General features: G+C 39.5%; 1 long non-coding RNA gene across 2 annotated transcripts in view; it reads right to left on the bottom strand.

Annotated features, from left to right (window-relative positions):
• Window positions 1–6,587, bottom strand: part of LOC147825616 (uncharacterized) — a 66,558-nt gene extending 59,971 nt beyond the window's left edge. Inside the window, exon 1 of one of the 2 annotated variants that reach the window (XR_015440337.1) lies at window positions 4,130–6,587. This is a non-coding gene — a long non-coding RNA (uncharacterized LOC147825616). The other variant, XR_015440336.1, reaches the window with a different exon arrangement.
• Window positions 6,588–14,187: the final 7,600 nt, after the last annotated feature.

Below are 14,187 nucleotides of genomic sequence, written 5' to 3'. Positions count from 1 at the left end.
TCACCTTTACCTTGACTGCTCTGTCAGAGCCCTGCAGGGCCTACAGCCCAGCCAGCTTGAGGTGGACCTCTTACTCCTGGTGTCTGTCCCACCTTGTCCAGAATGGGTGTGGATCCAAAGAAGGGTGGGCGTTCCTGGTAGTGCTGAGCCTCTACAGACACATGGCCCATGCCTGTTTGGTATCTCTGAGTCACCCTGCCATAATTGTCGCAGTGACTCTATGGGTTGCCAAATGTTGAATATCACCCACACCTGTAAAGTTTGTGCTTATCGCTAATATGACATTTGTCAAGTTGCACCAATTATATGTTGGTCCACCCAGGTAACATATGAGCTTATGTGGAAGAAAATCTTTTCTTTTCATTATTAGTACATGTTTGCAGTACATAATAAATTCATCAGTGTGGGAAATTAGTGCACACACATATCAAATCTTAATCTTTTTTATTTGCCCTTCCCCTCCCCACCTGTCCCTATTCCTCCATTTGTAGATGCCCTTCCCATCTGCAAATGGTCTACCTCCCTGTTTCTATCATCTCTCTTTTATTTTCCTCTTTAAATTATTTATATTTTGAGTTTGTCATATAACAGAAACCATGTGACATTTAGACTGTATCTGATTTATTTCACTTAACATTATAGTCTCAAAGTGCATCCATTTTCCTACAAATGACTCAAATTTATCCTTCTTTATTGCAGAGTAGTACCCCCAAGTGTATAAATGCCACATTGTCTTTATCCATTCATCTGTCAAATGACATATAGGTGACTTCCAAGATTTAGCTATTACAAATTGTGCTACTATAAACATGGGTATGCATATATCACCTGTAATATGATGTCTTTAACTAACTCAGGCAGGAAATTACCTAGAAGGGGAATAGCTGAGTTGGATGGAATTTCTAGTTTTAGTTTTTTGAGGGATCACCATACTGATTTCCATAGTGGTTGTATGAGTTTACATTCCTACCATCAATGTTGAAGGTTGCCTTTATCCCAGTAGTCTCACCAACATTTGTTATTATTTTATTTTTTTAATGTACAACTTTATTATCGTTCACTAAACACACACATATACAAAAATTAAAATTATTCAAAGAAAAACAATGCAAGGGAAAAAAACTATAATAATGTTCAAATATAATAGAACTCAAACAAAGCAAAACTGAAAAGTATTTAAACATTTTTCCATGTAATTAAAAAAAAACATCTCAAGCATTAACAAGACATCAGAAGATGTGATTTGTTTTAGAAAGATTTTCAAAACTAATATTGGGTAAATAGTGGTCTGGAGAAAAAAATTCTAATTAACTAGTAGACTCCACGTAACTAATAACTAGTAGACTCCATGTTATTATTTGATTTCTTGATGCTAACCATTCTTTCTGGAGTGAGATGAAATCTCAGTGCTGTGTCAATTTTCATTTCTATATTGGCCAGAGATATTGAACATTTTTTCATGTGTTTATTGGAAATTTCTATTTCTTCCAAGAAGTGTCAATTCATTTCATTTCAGTTGCCCTTTGTGGGCGGGGGGGTGGAATTGAACTGGGGCCAGGCAGGTCGCAGCACCACTGAGCTAAATCCCCGGCCCAGTTGCCTATTTTTTTTTTTTGGTACCAGAGATTGAACTCGGGACCTTACGCTTGCGAGGCAGGTGCCGGAACCACTGAGCTAAATCCCCAGCCCTCCCCATTTTTTTAATGTATTATGGAGAGGTTTTGTTTCTGGTTGTGACTATTTGGGGTTCTATATGCCTTTTGTACTTGAATTCCTTCCTTAAGTTTGGAAAGTTTTCTACTATTATTTCAACAAATTTTTATACTTCTTGAATCATCTTCTAATTTTTTCTTTATTCCTATAATTCTGATGGGTTTTTTTAAGTCAGCTACCAGCTCACATGTTGTCTTGTCATTTTAGGGTATCATTGAGTTTATAATCTACTATGTCCACCTTGTCTTCAATTTCTGACACTCTGTCCTCCTCTTGGTCAAACCTGCTATCCATGTTTCTATTGAATTTTTCCTATCTTGGGTTTCTGCTTGATTTCTTTTCATAATTTCTAGTTTTTAAGAAAACTGGTCATTCATATGTTACATTGTCTTGTTTAACTCCATTAGTTTATTGTGTCTTTTATCTTTAAGCTTGTCAAACATTTTATTAGTAAAATCCTTTATCTGTTTAATAAGATCCTCTCTAAGGTCAGCAAACATTTTATGAATTTGCTTGACTATTTCTCCTTTGAGCTCTTCATTCATTTTGACCATTTTATTTTTTAGTTCTTTGCCTATAACTGCCTCTACTTCAATGACCATGTATGTGATCAGCTTGGGAGGGAATTGATGATTTTTGAAGGCATCAGCTTTTGGGGAGTTGCCTTGCTTTCTCATATTTCTATTGTTTTTGTGCTGCAGGTTGAAAATCAGTTATGGTCATTACTGTGTAGATCTCTTTAGTTAGAATCTGTCTCCCTGTGATGTGCTTATGCTTTGTTATTTACATCCCTCTTCAATCTACTGAGCTTAAGATTTGAGTTTCTTCTTATTGCCCAACTTTCTCCTGGCTTGATCCCCACACCACACAGAGAAGAGAAAACAAACCACAGTAATGTTGATGACACAAAGACAAACCAGAAAATGGTTTACAGTAAAAACTAATTAATAGAAACAACTGGCAATAGAAAAGAAATCAGTAATAATAATAGAGTCAAAGACAAACCAGATATTGACATACCATAAGAACCAATAAAAGCTACCACTCTTACCACTCAACCACTCAACAATAGAAAAGGAGATCTGCAATAGTTGTACAGACACAAAGACAAACAAAATATTGATATATAGTAAATATCTACTAAATGCAACAACTATACTACCATTAACAATAAAAAAGAATTCAGCTATCAGAGCATAGTCAATTAAATATCTTAAAATTAATAAAACTTAGTAGTAATAATAAAAATAGAGGGGTGGGGAAAGTGAAAATGAAAGAATTGCAATTTGAAAAAGAAAGAAAAGAAAGCTGAGGAGGAAGAGAGAAAAGTGAGATAAAGAATTCATATAAGAATAAAAGAAAGATAATAGAAGTAGACAAGAGTAGCAGAAAAATAAAATAAGAAAAACAAAAAAGGAGAATAAAACAAAGAGCAAAAGATTAAAAAGAAGAAGAAAAACCAACCCCTGAAGAACAAAGAGAAAGAGAATTGAGTCCAAAAAATTCTTCCATATGTTTGGGTGAGTGATTTCTTTCCAGGGCCAGTGATTTCTCTCTTTCCTGCAGTACTAGAGTTCACCAGATACAAGAGAGGGACAGTGAGTCACAACTAGGTTCTATTTCGTTTCTAAGCCCACTTTTTTTGTATATATGCTGAGTCCCGCCCCATCTTTCCTTCCGGATGGGACTGTGGGACCAGAATGACTCCATTTTGGAGCAGTCTCCTTTGTTCTCTCAAATTTGTGCTTGAACTGGGACAAAGGACGTAATCCACAACTCGAGATTCCTAAATTTATTACTCAGCCATCTGTTTGCCCTAAAAACAAATGTCCCGGGCCCACTATCTATAGGACAATCTGTTAACGTGCTGACTGTCCACACAGGGTGGTCGTGGCCATTAGTCAGGATGTCTGCTGACCATCAGTACGTGACAGTAGACCACTAATCTTTGTCCCCATTCTTCTTGTAAAAACCTATACGTAATCCCCTCCAACCCCCAACGAGCCTAGCCAATCAAAATTCTACACTTCATACTTGCTAAATATTAGCCAATCATGTGGCTGCTAATGACCAAAGCTTGTTGTAGTCTCAATAAAAACCCTGCTAATTTGGAACTCGGGGCTCTCAATCTTGATCCGCTGTGTCAGTGACAATTGAGAGTCCCTGCTTAAGCTTGAATAAATGACCCTCGTGTGCTTACATCGGAAACGGCCTCCTGGTGGTCTTTGGGACTTCGTAATCTGGGCACAACAGGACCAATCAATGGTACAGTGTCTGCCTTAGGGTTATATTCGCTCCAGAGACTCTTAGTGTTTGTGCCTCTCTGTGCACTCTGTTACTGCCATCTCCACCTAGACTTATAACCTATGGGTTTGTGAGGTTTCTCCCCAGGGCTGCCAGTCCTCTCCAGACTTACTTTATGTTTGCAGAGCCAGGTCCCCTCCACCAGGAGCCAAGGTAAGTGTTCCAGACTGCTTTGTTCTTTGTGTATTGTCTTGAGTTTTTCCAGTTTCTCTGTGATTTCTAGTCTTCCTATTGGGTCTTTCTTAATTCCCAGAACTCTTCTTTCTTTTCTCTCTGATAAGTTGTTATTATCCAAGTGTCTCAATTCCAGGTCCTAGAGAGACTCTGATTTGCTGCTGGCCTTTACTCTACCATCTTTCTCTGTGAAGGACACATCTTAGTGAGTCTTACCCTCCCTGCTTCCAACACTGTGAACACATACATATATCCATTGTGCCTAGTGCTTTGTGCGTATGTTGACTACAGGTGATTCATGGAAAGATACCAAAGCAGTGCCACCAGGCCACACAGTACCCTTTGACTCCTGGGTTCCTGTGGAACATGCTGCCTCTCATGAATCCAGAAAGGAGGCTGACTTTTACACAAAAAGCTGAGGTCAGTGTCCCTACTGGGGTTAGGCTAGAGAAAAACACAAAGTAAGAAATCTGAAGGATTTATGCAGTGAAGAAAGCTGAATCTAACCTCAAAGAACTAGGACTGGAAGTCCCATTTGATCCCGCTATTCCACTGCTGGGGATCTTCCCCAAAGAATTAAAAGAATCATACCACAGTGATATATGTGCACCCATGTTCATAGCAGCACAGTATGTAATAGCTAAAACTTGGAAACAGCCCAAATGCCCATCAACTGGAGACTGGATAAAGAAAATGTGGTTTTTTCATAAAATGGAGTACTACTCAGCCATAAAAAATGAGAAATTAGAGACATTTATAGCTAAGTGAATGCACATTGAGGCAATACTCTTAAGTGAAATAAATAGGACACACATGTATAAATACCAAATAGTTTCTCTGGTGTGAGAAACTGAAAGTGTAAATAAGGACTAAAATGTATAATAGGTAATGTGAAATAGGAAGAAAAGGGGCAAAGGGGAAGGAAGTGAGAGGGCTAGGGGAAAGGATAGAAGGGAATGGGATTAATATGAGAAAATGGAAAAAGAGGAACAAAATCTTTGTAAATAGGGAGGAATGAGGGGTTGAAGGGAGGGCTGGGCAAGGGTGAAAAATAAGAACCAAGAGAGATTATGTAAAGGTGCAAATTTCCAATGATGAATGTCATTATATTGTATACCTAAAATGTACCAATGATTAGAATGAATAATTGATAATGCAAAATAGGAAGAAAAGGTCCAAAGGGGTAGGGGGAGTGGGAGGGGCAGGGGAAAGGAAAGAAGGGAAAGGAAAAATGATGAGAAATGGAAAAAATGGAAATAAAGTCTTTGTAAATAGGGAAGGGTGGAGGGTGTGAAGGGAGGGCTAGGAATGGGGAAAAGATAAGAACCAAGATGCATCATGTAAAGGTACAAGTTCCCAATGAGAAATGTAATTGTGTTGTATACCTACAATGTACCAATAAAAGAATTTAATTTTAAAAAAGTAAAAAATAAATAAATAAATAAATAAAAAGAAAGAAAGCTGAATCTAGAGTTTAAGAGTTTTTAACTTTTTGTGGTACTAAGGCTTGAACCCAGGGCTTCACGCATGCTAGGCAAGCACTCTACCACTAAGCAACCCCTCCACCTGGTATTTCATTATTTGGGGGGAATATAATGGCATCAAATGACCAAATCATGTTTATTCTGCACTTTGAGGTCTTAATATTATCCAGTTCTTTAAAGCCCCATTCATTTCATTTCTCATTTATAGAAATTTCTCTCCAAGCTCTCCCTTGACTCAAAAAAAATCCAGGATAGAGAGTTAGTTAAGCTTTCTCCTCCCTGATCATAGAGTTTTTAATTTTTAAAAATTCAGATACTGTCTCACTAAGCCATTAAATTGCACTGGGCTCAAACTTGGGATTCTTCTGCTTCTGCCTCCCAGAGTAGGCATGGGATTATAGGCATATGTGCTACTACACCCAGCTGATTGTAGGTCTCACATAGTTCTTGCAATAGTAACCATTACCAACTACATCCCTGGTGGAGGATCTGCTATGGCTGCCATGGCTTTCCAGGGAGTAATTCTTTGTCAGCTCTAAAGGACAAAGCAGTGGATTCATCTGTGCCCTGGGGGAGACCTCAGCTTGTCAGCAGACCTAAAGGAGTCAGTGGCCCTACAGCCACACAATCAGAGGAAGGATTGTATTGATGTGGAGAACAAAACTCTGCTCCAGGGCTTTTTCTCTGCTCTCTACTCAAAAGAGCTGTGGAGGTGTCGGGGAAAAGCTTGCCCATCTGAAAGCACAAGCACTTGGTGTGAGGTCCCAGACTCCCAGGTGCTCCCACGAAATGAGGGTCCTGGAGCAGCAGATACCAGCTTACAATAACTAAAGCAGTTGGCTTTGACTGAGGAGGAACACAACTTCCTTAGAGCCCCCAGTCATGGCCAGCCTCCTAGTTACCCTTTAATGAGTACTTACAAGATCCCAAGCTCTGTTCCAAGGGGATTCCAAACCTTACTTCAATCACCATTCTAAATGGAAAGATAAATAGTATCACTGACCCTCACTTTACAGATGAGGAAAGTTACAAGCTAAGTAACTTAATTAATGTCATACAGCAAATGCATACTGAGAGCTTCTCTATTACTACAAAATGCTACTCCTTCTAGATGGGAGATGTTACTTACTCAACAAGGAAATATACAAAACTTTAGCCTGGCAGAAAGGTAAGATTCACCAGCCCCTCTCTCTCCACATAACATGAAGGAGTGAGGCTTTCCCTGGAGGGAGGACACTGAGGCACTACCCTGTACTAGTAGGGTCACAGCTAACACCTGACAGCAGTTCTGGCTCAAGAGGCTTATTTGAAAGCAGATTTGAGGAGTATAACTGTCAATCAAGTGTATGTGAGGACACAGGTATACCTAATTAAAGGTATAGAAAAGAAAGAAAATTTAGATATATTATACACCACTTCATTTAACTTTCGTCTCTTATAGGAGAGTGGATAGAGGCTCACAGAGATTAGGTGACATAACAAACAACTAGTAAGAAGCAAAGAAAGGATTTAACACAAGACCACCAGTCTCTAAAGTAAAAGATTTCCAGAGTGGATGAAATTCCTTTTTATGGTTCCTCTGAACCTTATGACTGTGGGACTTTAGGAGAAATTCAGATGCTAAAAGCAATCGGAAATGATAGTGCCTAAAACAGGTAATTTTCTTAAATAAATGCCATCTTCTCTTTCCTCTGTGTTATGATAACCCTTTGAATAGAGTACTTATATTAGTAAAACATTGATTGAAATATAATCTTCTGTAGGATTTAGAATTTTTCTCCTTAAAGTCGTGAAACCTAAGAGTAGGGAAACAAATGTTGATTTGTCACCTACTATGCTTAGAGACTGAACGCAGCAGACTTCACCCGTGCCAATCCTAGATAATGCTCTGGCTGGAAGCCAGGCACCCAAACTTTTCTTTCTTACCTCACTTCTCACCATCAAGAAGGCTCATTGATCCTCCTCCAAAATTATCTCCATCATGATTCAAGCAGCCAGTATCTTTATCTACACCTTGAAATGGCCACGTTTGCCTTGCCAACTTCAGTCTTGCCCCTGCTACCTCCCCTCTCCTCAAGATGGCTGCCAGAGGAAGATTTCTGAGATGCACATTTAACCACATTTAACACGTTTAACCCTGCTCAAAATCCTTCCATGGAAAGAAGTTTCTTATAACAAATAAAATGTGTACAGTATCCACCTCATGACATAGCAAGTCTAGATATTTCCAGAGAAATCAAAACACATATACAAGATTTGTATATCCAGCTTTATTCCTAATAGCTTTATTTCTAACAATTAATGGATAGTCATTAATAGCAGACTACTAAATTGTAGTATATCCATACCATAGAGTATCACGCAACATTAAAGAAATAAAGACATACTAAACACACAATTGTATAGATTAGGAGTGCTAGATTAGCAAATAAAACCAGAAAATTTTATGGGACACACTTTTACTAAAACCTCTATCTGAAATTCAAATTTTAACTAACATTCCAAATTTTATCTGACAACATCATGTTACACAAACGAAGTCAGATGGAAAAGAATAGAACCTAAATGATTACAATTCTGAGGCTCATGAGCAGGAAAAATTAATATATGCAAATGAAAACATGCATACTTCACAAAACTGATCACCTTATACACTTTTACCTCATGAAGCAAACATTATCCTCCGTGAATTCTCATTACCTAATCTTTTGAATAGAGCACACAAGGTCCTTACTTCCCTTGCCCTTCTTCACCTACAAGTCTTCCTCTCCTTTTATTATCATCCGTGAGTTCCATTGCCCAAGTGTGGTGGAACTCTGTAGATGTCTGCCTCTGCCCTGGTTCTGTCTCCTGAAGACTTGCTAGGGAGATTTAGACCCACTTTCTTCACTGGTCCCTAGTACCTTGCAGTCTACTTCCGTTATAGCATTGTCCCATTGCATTACTGTCACTGTTTGCAGCACACTAAAGTGTAGGTTCCTTACTAAGACAGGGAGCTTTCCTCTTTGTAGTCATACAGTACAAAGCAAAACATCTAGCTACCATGGATAAATGAAAGAATGAGTCATTCAGGCCAACCTTGCTTCTTAATTCTTTACCTAGACGCTCAATACTTTCATTAAACACTTTTCAAATATAATATTAAATACATATGTACTACAAAAATATTCAAATGTTAAGAAAAGAATGAAAGATAAAAATTTTACATATCCTAGTTGTAGAGATGCCCTAGCTAGAAGCAACTGCTATTTATATTTTTCTGTATCATTCCAGAAATTATCTATTGCATAATCATGCATATTTTGTCTGTGAATATATGTCTATGCTTATATATTCCTGCTGCTTACATAAATGGGAGATACTGTGCTACTTATTCTTCATTTGTCATTCCCCATTGCCAATCCCACTTTATGTCCTGGTCATTACTCCCAGAAGTGGCCCCAGCATAACTCAAGATCTGGGTCCAGTGCTGGCTAGTTTCCAGGTGGGGTTGTTCAGGGAGCAAGAAAAGAACCCAGAGGAGAGATGTTTGGGCACCCTTTTTTTCTCTGCTTTGGCCCTGTGTCCTGTGGGTAGCTGCATCCCTCCACAACTTCAGCTGTTGCACGCAGCCTCTATTTCAGGCTCCAACACCTTCAGCCCATTAAGTTCCAGCACCACGTGTCTTACACTAGCTTTCTGGAAAATAGGTTAAGGTGGAGAAATCCGTGCAGATGGCTTCTTGAATAGCACTCTGGAGAGACACTGTAAGAACAAGGGGAAATCATGATGGGCCAGTAGGAGAAGCTATCCTGAAAGGCAGTTCAGTGAGCCTCAGCTTATGCTCCAGAGAGCTCAGATGCTTGGGACAGCTCTTCAGAATTGTGCCAAATTGAATCAAGAGGGATGAGCCTTTGCATCCCTGGATCAGGTAGTCATTGACCATAGCCACCTGAAGGAGGAAGTGTAACATGCATGGAGCTGCTCCTGTGGTGGCTGAGGGTAGTTCCCAGTGAGGGCTCAGCTGTAAGTCAGTAACAGTCAGTATTGCCAGCCCTGTGAGCAGTTCACCAGCCCTGAAAGGAAGACCTGGGTGAAGCATTGTATTGTCTTAATGTGCTCTGCCCATATTTGTGTTCACAATTCAAGTTAAAGTCACATTTGAATCATCCAAGGCAAATTATGTTTCTTAATAGAAACTTGACTGAAACATACCACTCCATTCATATATATATGTTTGTTTGTTTGCTTGTTTTCTGCAGTACTAGGGGTTGAACCCAGGGCTTTGTATATGCAAAGCAGGCTCTCTACCATTGAGCAGCCTTATTTGTTTATGTATTTCATTGCAATACTGGAGGGCCTTCACACTAAGCTACATCCCCAGACCTTTTTTATTTTTTTATTTTGAGAAAGAACCTTATGAAGTTGCTAAGTTGTAAAGACTCAAACTTGTGATTCTCCTGCCTCAGCCTCCCAGAGTGCTAAGATTACATGAATGTGGGAACACACCTGGCTATTTATCTTTTGAGACAGTATCACTAACTTGTCCAGGCTGCCTTTAAATTTCCAGTCCTCCTTCCTTAGCCTCCCAAACAGCTGAGATTACAGATGTGTGCCATCATGCCCAACTTTAATATGTCTTGAAACATACTTCGTATCAATGCATCTCACTCTCTCTTAGTCTCTTCATGTTGCATGACAATTCCCTGTATCAACATGATGTATTTATCAAGTCCTTTATTCTTAGATATTGAGGTTGTTTCCAGCTTTGCTGTTGGAAATGACACTGCAATGAGCATTTGTGTATATCTTTGCACCTATCTTACAAGAGTAATATAAATTCTTAACAGTGAAACTGCTACATCTAAAGGTGTGTGCATTTAAATCTTGACTGATGTTGACAAATTGCTGGACATTTACTCTGCTATCTGCCATCTTGATGTACAAGAGAGGCTACATCACCACCAGTCATCAAATGTGTGTCCACCCATAAGGCAGCCTGTTGGATTTAAGGACCCTCAAGTGCTTACTATTCTCTCTCACCCTGTCCCAAGCCCCCTGTTGATACAGACTCCTTAGTCTAGGTGCGGCTTCACCACCCATGTTGCCCATAGTCTTATTCCTTCCCATCATGTAGATTGTCTTACTGGCTGCAATGTCAGGTGTGCTTAGTGGAAGAATTTTCATCTGTGCTTTCTCCCCTCTGAGTTCAAGAAGTCTTTAGTAATTCTATTGAAGGACCATAGCTAGAAACTGGAAGCTAACCTGGAATCAGAAAACCTGTCATATGTTGATGCAATTGTGCCCACATTCTGCAGACTCTCAGACACTCGGCATGTGGTTGCTGTTTCTGAGTACTAGTGACCTCACCATGAGGCCTCATCTCAGAGGAGAAATATTCCAGAAAAAAATTAGATTCATTAATTCCATCACCCCATTTCCAAATTTCCCCTTAATGCCCTCCTGTCCATACATAACATAGACATATTTCATTTGCTTTGACTAGAAATATTAATGTGTGAATTATACCCTCTAAAATTAGTTCTGGAATTCTTGAAAATAGAGTAGTTGTATAATTATAGGAACACAAAGTGAAGTGCCATTTGTTGGGCTGATATGTCATTTCATACAATGGTTTAATATCTTGATTTTAAAATGAGCTACATTTGATTTTAAGAGGCATAGATGGGATCCAGCGTAACCTGGTAGACTTGTCATCTCATATCCAAATTTGAGACACAATCTGTGAAGAACAGACAATCTGAAAAAATCAAAGAGAAGAGAGAAGCTGGGGACTATGGTCCAGGCCTATAATCCCAGCATTCTGGAAGGCTGAGGCAGAAGGAGTCTAAATTCAAGCCCAGCCTGGGCAATTTAGGAACTTAGTGAGTCCTTGTTTTAAAATTAAAAGTAAAAAATGCCTGAAGATAGCTCAGTGCAAAGACCCTGGGTTCAATTCCCAGGAAACGGGTGGGGGGCAAGAGAGATAAGGCTGGAGTTAATGATTTCTGGACACCAAGGCAGGTCAGGGTGAACCTACCCCAGGCTGTGAATATTCTATAGTGAGGACTAAATGCCACTCTACTTTGCCTTCCTTTTACCAGGAAGACATCACAGAGGACAGCCAGTTGGGGCTGCTGCTCACCCAGCTATGTACAGTACAGCTGAGCCAGTCAGTAGAATCTGACTGAACCAAGAACAGCAGGAGGCACATGGTCACAAGTCCTGGGTATTCGTCCTAGCCCAATGTCCTATGGCAATTCCTTAGCCACTAGAATCCTCAGCTTCCTTTTCTGTTACTTCACTGATAAAATAATGATAGCATCATCTGCCTGGCCTACATTACACGATTGTTATGGGAATCAGATGGGAAAATGGATAAGAAAGTGCTTGTACACCAGGTTGAAACTATTATCCTACACCTCACCTATACAACTGCCACCCAACAGGCCCGACAGCAATGCCACTGCAGAGATGCCCTTCACAGGAAGGCAGGCCAGGGATCACGCATTAGACATTTCATGTAGTTTTTACAGGACTAAGGGTGAATTTGCTGCAATCTGTCCATGCTCTCCCAAGTCAACCCCAGTGATATCCCAGATCATCAAAATCATGAATTCATTTTTGGCTATGAGTGAAAGCAAAAGAAGTTGGCTCTGTCTTTAAAGCTCACATCGGGGCCAAAACAGAAATTTTGAACTAGTTAGCACTATGGTCAAGTCAGTCAACAGTTAACAATATTTTCATCATACACAAGAAGAAAAAAACTCCTTGAGTTTTTGATATTGATGGTTTCCAAGCATTTTTCTTATTCTTCCTTGAGCCCTCTCTCATGAGACATGTGTGATCTGACTGCTCCTCTGGCACATTCTCAAGGCCACCAAATGATCTCCATGCTGCTAAAGCCAACAATACGTGTGCGATCCTGCCGTCCCCATCACCATCATTTAACGCAGTTGCTCACTCTCTACTTGAGTTACTTTCTGCACTGGCCTTCAGGGACACTATTCTCTCTTTCCTCCTACCTTACTGATGAGGTCCTTTTCAGTCTCTTTGTTGATTCTATCCTGTTCTCTCTTCTCTATCTGCACTCACTTACTGGTGCTCTCACCCAGACTCATGGCTTCAGATACAGTGGTACCTCTGTTCACAAACTTAATTCTTTATGAGAAAAAGAAAAAATGGAAACAAAGTTTTTATAGATAGGGAGGAATGGAGGGGTTGAAGGGAGGGCAGGGGAAGGGGAAAAATAAGAACCAAGAGAGATTATGTAAAGGTGCAAATTTCCAATGATGAATGTCATTATATTGTATACCTAAAATGTTCCAATATTATTAATAAAAAAAATAAACAAACAATTCTTTCCATGATTCCAGTCACAAACTGAATTGGTTGTGAACTGAATCAAATTTCCCCATAAAGCCAACCCTGAACCTAACCTCTGAATTTGATGCAGTATGTCCCACGTGATCGAAACCTCCCACATCCACAGACTGCAATCCTGAACTCCATGCCTGAACATCCAGTTGCCCATTCATCATCTGTGCTTCAGTGTGTAGTACATATTTCAAGCTTAACTCATCCACAACAGAATTTTTATTTTATAACCTGCAAAGCTTATCTCAGTGGCAACTATGCTGTCAATTGCTAAAACAAAAAGTCTTGAAGTCATCCTTGCCTCACTCTTTCATACCCCACCTCAAACAAACCCCTCAGCAAATCTTGTTGGGTGTGCCTTCAAAGTGTATCCAGTTTGGTTGCTTCTCATCACCTCTAATCTGTTCCAATTTACCTTCATCTATTAATTGAATAACTGTAATAGCTTCCTTCCTGTCTTTCTGCTTTTCCTCTTGTCTTCCTACTGTTCATTCTCAACACAGCAACCAGAGCATGAACCAGATCTACCACTTTTCTTTCTTCGCTCCCTCCTCCTCTTGCCTTTCCCCCTCCCTCTGGCTCTTTTGCTGTGACTTCAAATTCATTTAATGTAAAAGTTAACATCTAACCCTGTATGAAGCACGTAAGCTCCTTTATTCTCCAATTACAACTCCTTTTCATTCACTCTATCCACCAGAGTTAAGCATACGCTTGCCCAAGACCCTTGACACCTCTTTCCTCTACCTAGACTGATACTTCCTTAGATAGCCATACAGCTTGCTCTTATTTGCACCACACCTCTACTCAAATATTGCCTCCTCAGTGAAACCTTTCCTCAGTGAAAACACACACCCATACCATCATGCTCACGCCCTTTGCTCTAATTTCTTCCACTGCATACACACATACACACACACACACACACCCCTATTGGATTTTGTCTCTATTCTTTACCTAAAATCTAAGCTTTCTAAGGCCTGTATGTGAGTGATACATAGTAGACATTCAAGTTTTAGTAATAATAGTAACATTATTATTTTTACAATGTTATACACCCAGTAGGATAGAGCAAATCTAATATCACTGTCATTAAAAAAAAAAGGATATTCAGTCACAGAGGAAAGAGTTTAAATACAAAAGCAGTGAAGTTAGATAA

This window comes from Heterocephalus glaber, unplaced genomic scaffold (assembly GCF_053883595.1).
Source record: "Heterocephalus glaber isolate CG9 unplaced genomic scaffold, H.glaber_assembly_v1.0 deba00001497, whole genome shotgun sequence".
NCBI classification, from domain to species: domain Eukaryota; kingdom Metazoa; phylum Chordata; class Mammalia; order Rodentia; family Bathyergidae; genus Heterocephalus; species Heterocephalus glaber.
The sequence above is the reverse complement of the archived record's forward strand: the minus strand, read 5'-3'. Positions and strand labels throughout refer to the sequence as shown.